Below are 13192 nucleotides of genomic sequence, written 5' to 3'. Positions count from 1 at the left end.
TGAAGGTGTGGTAGAGTCAATTCTCACACCAAACAGTTCAGCACAGCTGAAACTCAAGGGAACACCACATAGAGCAGAGGCTTTGTAGCACAGCAGAGAAATCTCCATGCTCCCTCCCATGACATAGCCGTGCCCAGAATCCTCTACTGAAGTCATGTATGGTTTTAAGGCATTTGTAGTACATGGGGCTGGTAGTTGCTTATTTTGAGATAGATTTTGATACCCTACTCTTGCCCTAAGGAGCCTAGCAAAAATCTTGCAAGGATCCCACAGAGCGTTTGGCACAGTTCTGAGATGTCTTGAGATGTTTCTCCACAGGAGATGGAAGCAGGGGAAAGGACAAAATCTTTGAAAGCACAAGGAATAACTATAATTAAGCAGAGCATTTATTGTCAATGACAAAAGTAACTGAGAAAACAAAAACAAAACAAAAAAGCCTGCTAAGAAAGATCTCCGCAGTGCAATTTCCTACTGTTAAATGCAGTAAAAATGTTTTCAGTATTACGTGTTGAACACAGCCAGTTTATTACCAGTTTTTCATGTGGGGTTTGCCTAGCTCCTCTACAGAGCCTGGGCAGGAGCTGCTGGTTGTCCATGACCAAAATGCTGAAGTGCACCGCAGTTACAGGGGAGACCATTTGTCCCAAACAAGTAATGGGCTGCTGTAATACTCTGCAAGCTGAATGTTTGCATGCAATCCTACCTTATCCAAATCCACACTACAGCCAGTCCAGTAGTATGCCTCTGTATCATAAACACTGTGCAACTGCTGCTTAATCCTAGTAGGTATTTGAAGTGCTCTTCCTAGGAATTATAGATTTATTAATATGTGAAGAATATTATTACATATTCCCCAAGGGAGCCTTCAGATTCTCCATCTCAGACCTGACCAATAAATCTGCATGGCAAGCAAGGCTCCATAAGAGTGCAAATGGACACAGAGCTGTCAGACCTCACCACAGGTGGGATCTGTGCACGACTGTGGCCAATCCTGCACCATGCCTGTGTCCCCAGCATCAGAAGGGCACGTAAAGCTTATTACTTGCTATGGTATTGTATTGGATGTTAGTTAAATAGTTATCTTTCTTGAAAGTATTAGCAGCTTTTCTGTTGTTTGAAAATGTAGAGCAGACAAAAACTGCTAGCTTAATCATCTGAATACCTGAATATATTCTGGATATCTCCATAAGTGATTACAGGCTGAAGGCTTTGCTTCTGTCCATTTACCAAGATTGTACAAGACAGCTGATTTGTTGCAGTGTGACACAGCTGTGTCCTCAGAACACCTGAAGTAAGTTACCTGTTAACTGCTTATTATTTAAATTTATTATTTAATTTTTTTTTTAATTTTTTTTATTTTTTTATAAAAAAAAAAAAGGATGCGAGGTTCTTCAGTTAGTAATGAGAAAAAAAGAAAGTGAACACATCACTCACTAACCAAATCAGAGGGAAAAATGTAGAGTGTGTTTGCTTCTTCTGGTTAAAGAAATTAAGCACAGTAATAGAAAAGACTCCTGTGATAATGGGCCTGTGGCAGGCCACCTGAAATGGCAGCTTGGATCCATGAAGGTCCTTCATAGGTTCCACACGCAGAGCAATCCCTCAGTCCCTCAGAACTTTGTCTGGGGAGCCAGGACCCCCTTCCAGATCCTTCCCCTGCACTCAGCAGGGGGGATATCTTCTTGCATGACCTTGTACTGCGTAAGTTTCTCAGTGTGAGCCAACTGCTATTGCTACTCACAGAGCAACCAACTCACAGAGGGCTCTTACAGGCATCTGAGCACAAAACCGTACCTACCCCTAAGTGCTTATAGCTCAGACAGGAAGAAACCTGCAGTCTGCAGAGTTCAGCAGAGGTTTTCTGGAGGAACCAGTGCCCCCCTGGACAAAGCCATCTGGTGTTCTGCAGGGGGACAGGTGGGTGATGGTCCTTGGTTGAGCTATGGGACCTTTCATCCAGAGCCCTGCTGGGTTGCTGCAGCCCCACACTGAGGCTGCATTCATTCTGCAGAGGAGCTGGAGGAGAGGAGCTCAGCACTTGCCAGGGCCCCCCCGCTTGGCAGGATGGGCTTCTGCAGAGAGGTTGAAAGCGTTCGCTGTAATAGCAGGCAAAGCAACTGTTCGGACTTCTCTCCCTGCATCTCCAAATTGTAAAGCCTAAATTGTGTCTCGTTTCCCCTCTTCCGCTGCTCTGAAAAGAAACCCAGCAATCATCATAACAATGGCTCTTTCTATTTTTGATGAGCCTGCGGAGAAAGCTAAATGGCAGAATTAATGCAAACCCAGCACCAGTCAGAAGAGTTCCTCTGCTTTTTTAATATTAACCATATTCTGATTAATGCGAGGCAGTCCGTCCCCAGATCGACACAGGGTGCTGAACCACACTGATCGAGCCAACACGCAGCAGCTGTCTTCCTGTTATTTTCACCTCTTTAAAGCCTCCCACCTCCTCTCTCTCAGACACTCATTTGAACTCTGCTTAATTCACGAGTTTAAAAGGAAAAAAAAAAAAAAGGGCTCAGATTGATGCTATAAATAATTCACAGCCAGTTTTATCCACCACAGGTGGAAATCAGAAAGGCTGAATCTCTAGTCTCCATATGTTGAATCAAAGTCATCTATTAAGAGAGGGTGAAATCGTATTTCTGGTTTTGAAGGGGACTGGTGTGACAAAACCAGCTTACCCTTCACTGGAGATTCAGAGAACGCCTGGGACTAGAAACTCAACCATGGAGCATCTTCACTTGGAGGCATGACTAGAGCTAGGACAATGCTTATAGACTAAGGCTGGATTCAATTTGCAACATCCTAAGACAATTCATGGATCCCAGACTTTGTTGTCCAGCCCCACAGTGTGCAGTGCAACAGGGTGGCACTTGATGGGTGGCACGCAGCCTGCCAGAGCTGGGCTCAGGACGGGCCAGTGAACTGCAGGGAGAGCCCACTGAAATGAGCAGGTCCACTAGCATAGCTAAGGATTTCTGGCAAAAGCAAAGACAGCTCAGATAGAGTTTTTGTATGAAAACATGATTATAGCTGCATGGCTTGCTCCAGCATGAAACACATCTCGTGATTAAACTATAGCTACAGTCAGGAGGCGTGAGATAGCTGTGCTGGCAGTATGAAATGCACAGCAAGGTAGATCATGTTTCATTAAAAAGAAGTCCTTATCCCTTCTGAACAAAGAGCAGAACAGTCTTTTATCAATTTCTTCTTGGTCATTTCCTAGCCAACAATATCAAGTTGCTGGCATATACTTAAAATACGGACAATTCAGGGCGGTGTTCACTGAGCCCCACAAATGCAAGCTGAGTACCAAGCTGCCAAGGCACCGAAGTTGCCTTCCCATCATCTGCATGGCTCAAATCCCTCAGAGCATTCTCTTCCAGAAGGTATCGTCTCTTCTGCAAGGGAAGCTCCTATAAAACCATATGTAAAGCAAACGTTTGAAAGCATGGGCCCACCTTCTCCACCTTGCTCTATGCATCTTAATTAGACAGTGACACTTGTAGCATTGTAGGAAAAAATGTGGTCAACCCAAAATAAAAAGGGGTGAATTTCTTGTGATAATAAAAGTTGCAAATGGAGCTTGTCTCCTCCTCTCTCATTGCCCTGGCATGAATGCTAATGGGGAACTAGGGTTGGATGCAACTTGCGTTTAACAAGATCCTTCATATGCTGCCTGGATTTCACAAGGTCTGTGTGAACATGAGAATAATTATAGTGAAAGACATCAAAAAGCAGCAAAAGGTTTCCTTTTATAACAACATAAAATAATAAACTTACATTTGTTTTCTGGTTCATTTCAAGGCTCAAATCTCCTCCTCTGAGTTTCTAAAAGCTCCAGTATGTGGTTTTGCTGAGGTATCAGAAAAAACCAACCAGGTCTTCTTTCTGTAAGAGGCAACATTGCTGCTGCTCTGCGGAAGGAATGCGCAGTCCAAGGCATGAACACAGACCCCTACAGAAACCCTTAGCACAGTAGTGCAGATTGAGTCTTCCCCTGCTCACAGGGAGCCCTAAGCCTCCATGTTAGACCATGAGCTGCTGCTCCTGGACCAGCTGAAGTGTCCTGGTTGCCTTCTGCCTGTTCAATAAATGTAGTAAACATGATTGGCTTCTAGTAACCTGTTGGTAGCCCTCAAGACAAGCTGTGGGGCAGTGGAAGCCCTCCATGGGCTGTGGGAAATAGCTCTAAGCTCCTTATGAAGTCAATACCTGGCAGCAACTTCACTACAGGCACAGCATACAGTCAATACCAGCTCCTTCATTTCCCACCTGCATCATCATAAGCTTCAGCTGGGCAAGACACAGCCAATCCTGAAGGGGAAAATGAAGGTGAGGAAAAATTTCCAATGAGCATTTAGTTTCCTCCCACCACAATTAGTGGTGCACGTGCTGTCATCAGATGACCTGAAATTTTTCACACTGAAGAATAGCTTGGCTCTGGTTTTCTGAATGCTGATTGCAGGTCCCCGAGGACTTGCTTGGCTTTGTTGCTTTGCAGTCTGTGCCACTGCAACTCATCCGAAACCTGTGCTACATCTGCTCAGCACACAAAGGAGAGCCGTACCGCATTTGTCCATGCAAAGGATGCACACAGGTCTCCGTACTTTTGTTAGGGATAAATGATCAGCAAGATAGTTTTCTCTTTCTTTCTCATAAAGGGCTGGCTGGTTTACAGATGGATGAACTCACTGAAAACCCTAACACCTGATCCCTGAGTTCAATTTAATATCATAGCCTACAGCACTTTGCAGCTACTGCATGCAACTTCATGACAGGAATTACTGAAGGAAGGTAGGAAAGCACTGAATTATTTAACATTAGAGTTTGGTAATTTTCCTGGGTACAAACAAAACTTTTTCAGAGTTGCATATTTTCCCCTAACTCCAATTCCCTGTTGCATGTGCCCTTCTTGGGACATAATTAATGTCATTTAGGGCGGAGACTTCACCAAGGCACTCAGCATCAGCTTAGTTGAGTTCCCAAAAGGGAAGCACACGTGGTCCGGCAGCCTGGCACACGCCATGCCCTACAGCCACATGTAGGTGTTGAGCCTTCTTAGTAAATCTTGTCCCCCCCCTTCCCTCTAAGCTGTTGTCACTGTGGAGTCAGCACACTCAGATACACTCATCCCACAGGACTTCCCTTGGGTTGGGCTTTGCAGCAGAAAATACAAAAATGTACATTTCCATTCCTAGGAATTTTTTTAAAAGCATGACTTCACAATGAGAAGGCATGAGATTAGAGATTGTATCTACCTGATAGATTTTAGTTAACTCAGGCAATTTGGTTACTTGATACGTGAACCTGTAAAATTTGGAGCTAGATATTACAGGATCCAATCCGTAAACGAAATAACCTTGTGGGATTTAAATAATCCTTTGAATACTCCCACCCTAATCCACAAAAGGCAAAAATGATCAGATCCTGCCCTGTCATTCCCTATTTAAATAGAAAGGAAAACTGAATGAAGCAGAGAGGAAAGCAGGTTAAATCTAAATGTAATTAAATCTATTTTCCAGATCTCTGCAATGAAGGAGCCAAACATCTTCTGTTCTTTGCAGAACTGGCAAACTTCCACAAGCAGAGATAGTCGGGGTCTCCAGCCCTGGCTGGCTGTTACAATGGAAAAAAAAAAACAGAAGAAAAAGAGGAGAGAAGAAGAAAGCTTAGTTGTTACTAGGATATTATCACCCTTTAGGATTTTGTCAAGATGTTTATGTCTCCTGTGCTGTGTACAAACTGCCAGCGAGCTGCAGATGTAATCAGTCACAGGCACTGTCAGACATGTTGAATTCCAAGCAAACTGTCAGAGGATCAGGAGTGGGACTTTTACAGTCCTGTCACACCACAGACACCAAGCAGCAGAGGTATCATTACATCCAGGCCTGATCAACAATTCCACTGTAGCTAACTGTGGCTATGCATGAGACGCAGAACAGTCCTCTTCCAAACTTCTTCTGTGCATCTCCCCTCTCCCTCATGCATGGCATCTTCTTTCCCCATGTCTTGGTGTCTGCTGCAGTGAGGCCCTGACAGAGCTGGCAGGTCACTGGTGGTAATTTAGTTTGCCATTAAATGAGTGACAGCCGCTGCCATGGGGAGGCAAATGGAGACAAATGAGAGGAGGGCAGCGGGATAGAGGCTGGCAGATACCTCAACATAGGCCCTGGGCTTCAGAATGACAGGTCCTTGTGTCCTGATGGTCCCTGATCAAAGTCATCCCAGCCCCACAGGTGCACAGCACCACTACAGCGGGCAGCGGATGGCTCAGGACAGCTGAGAGCAATCACTGAAGACAGGGCCTGACTTCAATTCCTGCCCTTAATCCAGGAATCAAAATCTATCTGCGGGCGGCCAGCAGGCAGTCTCTCAGGAAATAACTCAGTACTCAGATGCTTCTTCTAAAGATTGTGTGCCTGAACTTCTCCTTTCAAGGGCTGCTTATCTTATCAGCTGGGTTAAAGCACATTCACCATGAGGTGGGACATCTTCATTCCCAGATCTCCCTCCAGCCTTGCCCTCCCTTCATCTGCCAGCCCTCAGCTCTCCTCCAAACCCTCTCTCTGAGCAATCTCTGTCTCCAGCACCTCACCAAGCGCTTGTCCTCTGTTGTGTCACTCAGATCCCACAGGCTGTGGGAAAGGAGATAAATCTTGCAGTTTGCCAAGAGTTGATGTACTTGTGCCCTCTTGCAGCCTCTGCTTACCAGCTTAAACTTAAATGTGTGTATAGTATAGTATATACATATAGTATAGTATATATATATATAGTATAGGCTGTGGTCGTAAAAATACTTCAGAAGCCAAGAGCTGGGCACTAATAATTCATTAGGTTTCTTAAATGTGATTTAATAGACGAAGTACTTACATACTTATATAACAGCAATTATTTTAACACCGATGTTTGGTAACTATGAAATGGTTTTGTCACCATCTCCCTATGCTTGCAAATCAGCAATTACTTTTAATAATTTGCAATGAAGCTCATTAAGCGATTAGGAGAAGGTGACCAGTCAGAACACTGCCTGCAATGAGGCCAGATGACAGTGCCTGATTACTTTTCTGACATAGATGTATTTCAGACAAGAGCAAGCGCTGTGTTTGCATCAGAGTACGTTGGTAAACATCTGCCAGAGAGGGCTGCACAGTGGGGGAGAGGGCCAGCGCTTTCCTGCCACGTCTCCACTGAAGTTTCAGGAGTCTGTTGACTTTTTTTCTCCCTTCAAAGAATGATGGGATCAGACCGCTTTCCCAACTGGAGCGGTTTCACTGAACTGTAAACAGACGATGCTTGAAAACCTGTCACTGAGCCTCCTCATCAGAAGCAAGCAAACAGCAATGGCGCTACCAGCTCAGAGCTGGTGAAATAAATAAGCCTTCACTGAGCACCCCACCAGCACACAAACACAGGCATACACAGCTATAAGAGCTGCTGCACCAGGTGCTCTCCAATGGCACAGAAGGACCAAGCCTACCCAAAACTCCTTCCAGACTGCGTGCACAACAGGGTTGGGTGCAGTCAACACCAGGTAGGCCCAGCAGTCGTGCCATCGGCCCACAGGCCCGGCAGCCATGCAGTCAGCCCACAGGCACAGTGGCCATGGTTAGGTGAGGAAGAGCGGTACGACATTTTGCAGCACCTTCTCAGCGGGGTGAAATAGCAGTTTAGATATCAACTGTCAATTTCACAGAAAATGACTGATTTTTCTCTTTAAGCAGCATCCAGGGAAAGAAGTTTTCTGTTGACCTGTGATCAAGAGAAATGAAAGATGAGGGAAGATAAATCAAATCTGCTTCTTGTCTATCCAACTCTTGCTCCATATGCAGTGATAAACTTTCAGGCCTGCAAAATAAAGGAAGAGGAAGGCAGAGTGTTTTTGAACTGCACAGCATAAGTTAACCCTCTTATCACCTGCTGCCAAATGCTCTCATGCATCTTTGGTGCAATGCCAAGCAATGCATTCAAATTCTTTACAAAACTGAGGCACCAAAACCGTACATCACACTGTGAGCGAGCAACAACACGTTGTTGCTGCACGGAGCAATAATACATTACTGCAGGATTTGGTGAGAATCTGTCTAAGATTGCTTTTGAAGAGGCCACTTGCACAAAAGCCTCTGCTCCAGCAACATTGGTGTTCCATCTTGATCTTCTAGAAATAAAAAAAAGAAAGGTTTACAAAATTACTGTGTCTTCCCTGTGAAAGATGAATCATAGTGCCTTTCAACAGAGCTGCAGGTTGTCAGGGGACCCTCTTCAAGGTTATTGTTTTGAGCACCTGCAGAAAACACATTTTTTAAGGCTTTCTACTACTTAGAAAGGAAATGAGAAAGGAGATGAAAATACAGATGAAAACTCAACTTGGCTGACTGCAAGCTTCTGTCACCCAGGGAAATGTGAAGCAAATTATATAGCACAAACCAAGCAATATGAAATTGGTTTAAACAGGTTTTTTTTGGCTAAAAATCTGCCTTCTAAGCCCATTCCTCCCAAATCCCCCAAAGCTGGCTTTATCCATGGTTTGACTTCAATATGTACAGCTTTTGCCAGAAGGTTTTACACCCTGGAATTTGAGATGCACCAGAGCACAGAAGGTCCCATCTCCAGCAGACACATCACGGAAAATAACTTAAGCCATTTTCTGCTTTCACACTGGAAACTGCATTTGCTTTCTTAGCTGACTGCATGTTCTGGGTTCTGTTCTAATGTCCAAATTTACTGCCATGAAAGTAGAGATTAATTTATTCAAAAAATCAAATTATTCACAAACAGTGAATTTCAGTGCGTCCTAGGCAGTAGATACATGGGTGTTCTGATTCCATTAATGACTGATTGGCCACTGAGGTCACTAAGCACAAACATAGCACAGGTCCTCAGTATTCAAACTCAGGAATGATTCTGGTATGGAATGTCAACAGCAATCCACATAGGTGGGAACCTACACATGGCATTGTATAGGAATGAGGAAAGCAGAACAAATAAGGGAGAGAATTTGGGCATAAGTAGCCCTCGTCTCACCATGGGCATCGATGCTGCTGGAAAACTTTTTGTGATGCTCTCCCCTATGACACACTCATACCATGCACACACACAGCTAAACTGAGGGGAGGCATGCAAGTCGCCTAATGACAGAAGGGCTGGGTACTGAACTGGTGCTACATAGAAGGGCAGTTCCTTGCTATTTATACAGCTATCCTCTCCAGTTCCTGCTTGGGTGCTTCATGAAGTAGGTCAACAGGCTGCATTAATTCAGAGAACATCAGTCTTCATATATGCTGCTACAGCCCCCAGAAAGAACTGCCAGCTTTATACAGATTTGTTTTGTTGCCATGCTTCAAGCACAGCAGAGCTGCACCAAAGGAAATGCATTCTCTTGCTGGTGTGATTTATTACAGGGAGCCCTACAGGAAAGCTAGGGAGGGACTTTTTATAAGGGCAGGTAGCAACAGGATGAGGGGAAATGGCTTTAAACTGGAAGAGGGTAGATTTAGACTAGATATCAAGAAGAAATTCTTTACTGTGAGAGTGGTGAGATACTGAAAAAGGTTGCTCAGAGAGGCTGTGGATGCCCCCTCCAAGGAGGCTTTCAAGGCCAGGCTGGATGGAGCTTTGAGCTGCCTGGTCTACAGGAAGCTGTCCCTGCCTATAGCAGGGGGGATGAAACAAGATATAATTGACTTAAATGCCTCCACCAGAAACTGCACATTTTCTCCAGAATCAATAAATGAATACTCAAGACCAAGGCCAGCATTTTTGCATGTATTTACAGGTGCTAAGAGCCACCAAGTGTGATGTATGAATACAATAAACAATACCGTGCTACGTTATATACTGTAGTGCAGAGCAGCTCCCTGCAGGTGAGAGATGCTCGTTAAAATGCAATTAATAAGCAATGGCTGTGCACCGAAGGGCACAGGAGCTGATTATTAGAAGACCCAGGGTGTAGAGGCTTCCAGGTGAAATTTCAAGAAATGTGGGTGTGAAATAAACTAGGAGATTGATTCCAGCCAAGCAATGTACTTACAAACATGGCACTGATGGAATGAATGAGACCACCAGTCCCCTCAGGTGTTGGTTATCAGACTGGGAGGCACCTTGGCTCACCACTGCTGGCTGTTGTGGAGACAGCTGGAAGACACAAGTCAGCTCCCCCATGGTTTATATGGCAATCAATCTTCTTCCAGTCTTCTCTGGAGGTGTAATTTGGAAGATCACAGTTGTCAGATTTGCCCAGGGTATTACCAGCACAACTGCCTTTCTGTGCTGGAAGGCTTTACAGAGCCACAAGTCCTCCTGGGGTTTCGTCACTTCTCATTCCACGACCATACCTGCATTGACATCTAATCTCACTGTACCACACTTCACCTTTCAGAGCTGCAGCTAGTTATTAAAATGCTACATTAGCAAACCCAGCTTGTGAGCTAGATTGTAAGAAGCTGGTAATGAAACAGTAATTTTAAGAAAAGCTCTGCCATTCCCAGACTGTGAAATCCACATGGAGGGTGGAGAAAGGTGAAATTCTACAAACAAACTCCTGTCATCACTTCAGCTTACTAGCATAATATTTATTAAATGCTAGCAGAACAAACCACAGTTTTCCACATCAACTGAAGGTAACAAAGGAAAATGTTTATCAGTCTCACATAATGACAGAGCAATGGTATTTAGAAGTATGGATTTGAGTGAAATGAACGTTTCTTGTTTATCAGCCATGGCTGCAATTATGTTGTCAAGTGATAGATGAGTGTTTTGATTTCCTCTTCCTGCTGTCTTTTTACCTTCAACTTATATTGTATGCTTGCCACTGTTTATTCGTGTACTGTTACAGAACCACTGAGAGGGGCTATTAATAAAGAGCATTTATTTTTCAAAGCAGTCACGCCACGCAGTCATGGATACAGCTGATGCTTAACCCTACAGACTCCTCCAAAGCAGTGTCAGTGATGCTAAAAGCACCCCCTCTATTTCCCCCACAACAAGCAGCAGTAATGTGCTTCTGGACATGAGACTCAGTGCTAAACCAACAGTCCTTTCAGTCACAAATGTATAAAGAAAACAGGCTAAGAATGAAAGAAATGCTTGCAATCTGCCTTTGTCCCCATGTCTGGGCACAACTGAATCCCTAGGGAGCATACTGGTGTATAGGACTGTTTTGCCAGAATATCTAAGAATTGCTGCACAGTAGGCTTCCTGCTAAGAGAGCAAGAAAATATAGGAGTCAATAGATCTACTCACAATCACGGTCTTAAAAACTCATGGATTTTTTTCCTGGTAACATGTTCTGCTCCTTCTTTAATAGTCTAGAGATAATATGGACAGTCTCTTTATTTTGCGATTCTGTAACTGCCTGAGCGCATTTCCTGACAGCACAGAACTCTTCAGAAAAGTAACAACACGCACAGGTATCCATTTGCAACAAAGCCTTGGTTTGCCTTTTCAGAAAAAGAAACCTATTCTTAGCACAAGAGACAGGAGAACTAATGGCAAAAAGGGAACAGTGCTTCTCTTACTACAGAAACAGCAACTGAAGCAGGTTGCCAACATTCCCCTCATACTGAAGTCTCATTTTATTTTTCTAAATGTATGGTTCCCCTTAAGCTCACATTTGATACTTGGTGTTTACCAAGGCAAGCACTGAAAGCTAATTCAAAATATAATGAAGTACTGGAGAGAATCTCACAGTCCTGGACGTTCTGGCTGACAAACTAAGTAGGAGAATGCTATCTCTGTCATGACCTCCTCACTGACAGTCCAGGGCCATTATAATAAAAACAAACAAAAAGTCATTACAAACCAACTGAATGACACCTTGAGACTTACTAAGCAGCTCCCAGGAGTAGCTCCAGGGCTCTAACTCCTGCCCCAGGCAAGCAGCTCCCCACCACCTCCCTCCTCCCCCTAGCAGCAGCAGTGTAACCCTGCTGTGTAACCCTGCTGTGTAACCCTGTAACCCTAATCCAGCCCAACAGCTCCTGCACAATACTCAGAGCTCTCCTGTACTTGCTATGCTGTTTCCATACATGCATGAAATGATCTCCTTGTGCAAAGTTTGTATCCACCAGAATTATCTTATAAACCAGAGCAGGACACAAACTAGGCAGTTGGAAATCTCCTGATCTACATGTGTTTGACAGCAAGTATTGAAATGCTGCAATTTCTAAACTCTGCTGCATTAACAGGAGATGGAAGATCAAACATCTCCTTGGGAAATAGCAACTATCCTGTACGTGTGACAGATTGCACTCACTGCTAGTATTGCAGCCAAAATGCTGCATACCACTGCTTGTTTGCTACAGTGTACAGGTTATTGAGTCACATGTGCTGTGAGATGCCTGCACTTGCAGAGCCAATGATACTGAAGAGAAGGGGAAGCAGAAGGGGAGCGCTGTTATCTGATTTAATCAGCGTGCTGAATATTTGATTTAAAATTTGGCTGAATCCAACTAAGAGTATGCCACAACGTAGATATTTACCTGATCACGTAGCCTCTTTTAAGATAGCATGGGATTTCTTCAAGCTATTACAAAAAATTCAAAATAACCTCAGAGACGGACAGAGATTTCATAAAGACAAGAACATCACTTTTAAACTGGTATCAGCAAGGATGTTTTTTTTAAGGTATGTGATATCTTGTGATGAAGCTGCAAAGATGAACAGACAGCACTAATAAAATATTAATAGTAGCTCAAGAGATGTAATTTCTTTAACTACTGTAGGGTTTGTAAATAAATGTTCAGATGGCACCCTGACACAGATATTTACACAGATATTTGCTTCTGCGTGCAAGAGGACTTACAGTGTCCAGAAGATCAGACTTATAAATAGGAAATCACATGAAGAATAAAAAGAGTGTACAGAAGCCCACTATTAAAAAGGTGGAGTAGAAGAAAGCTAATCATTAGCATAGAGAAATTCTTCGCATTTGGCCTCTTTTATGAAAGCTCTCCTGTAACACCACAAGAATCCAAGGCAGAGACTATCTTAAATGCAGTGACGTGACTCCCAGGAACATGCAAGGGAGCCTCTGTGAAGAAGGTATCAGTGAAGGTGGCAAACAGGTGGCCACTGCAGTCTTAGTGCTTCTTTGTTACTGAGCATTTCCCACCTGAACACCTCTTTGCCGTACACACAGTCTCTCTGAAGAGACAGACAGTGGTTGACACGATCCCTCTTACAGGAAATT

Source organism: Lagopus leucura, unplaced genomic scaffold (genome assembly GCF_019238085.1).
Source record: "Lagopus leucura isolate 7727_CA_CO unplaced genomic scaffold, USGS_WTPT01 Super-Scaffold_100157, whole genome shotgun sequence".
Classification (NCBI taxonomy): domain Eukaryota; kingdom Metazoa; phylum Chordata; class Aves; order Galliformes; family Phasianidae; genus Lagopus; species Lagopus leucura.
This window is presented reverse-complemented; position numbering follows the sequence as displayed.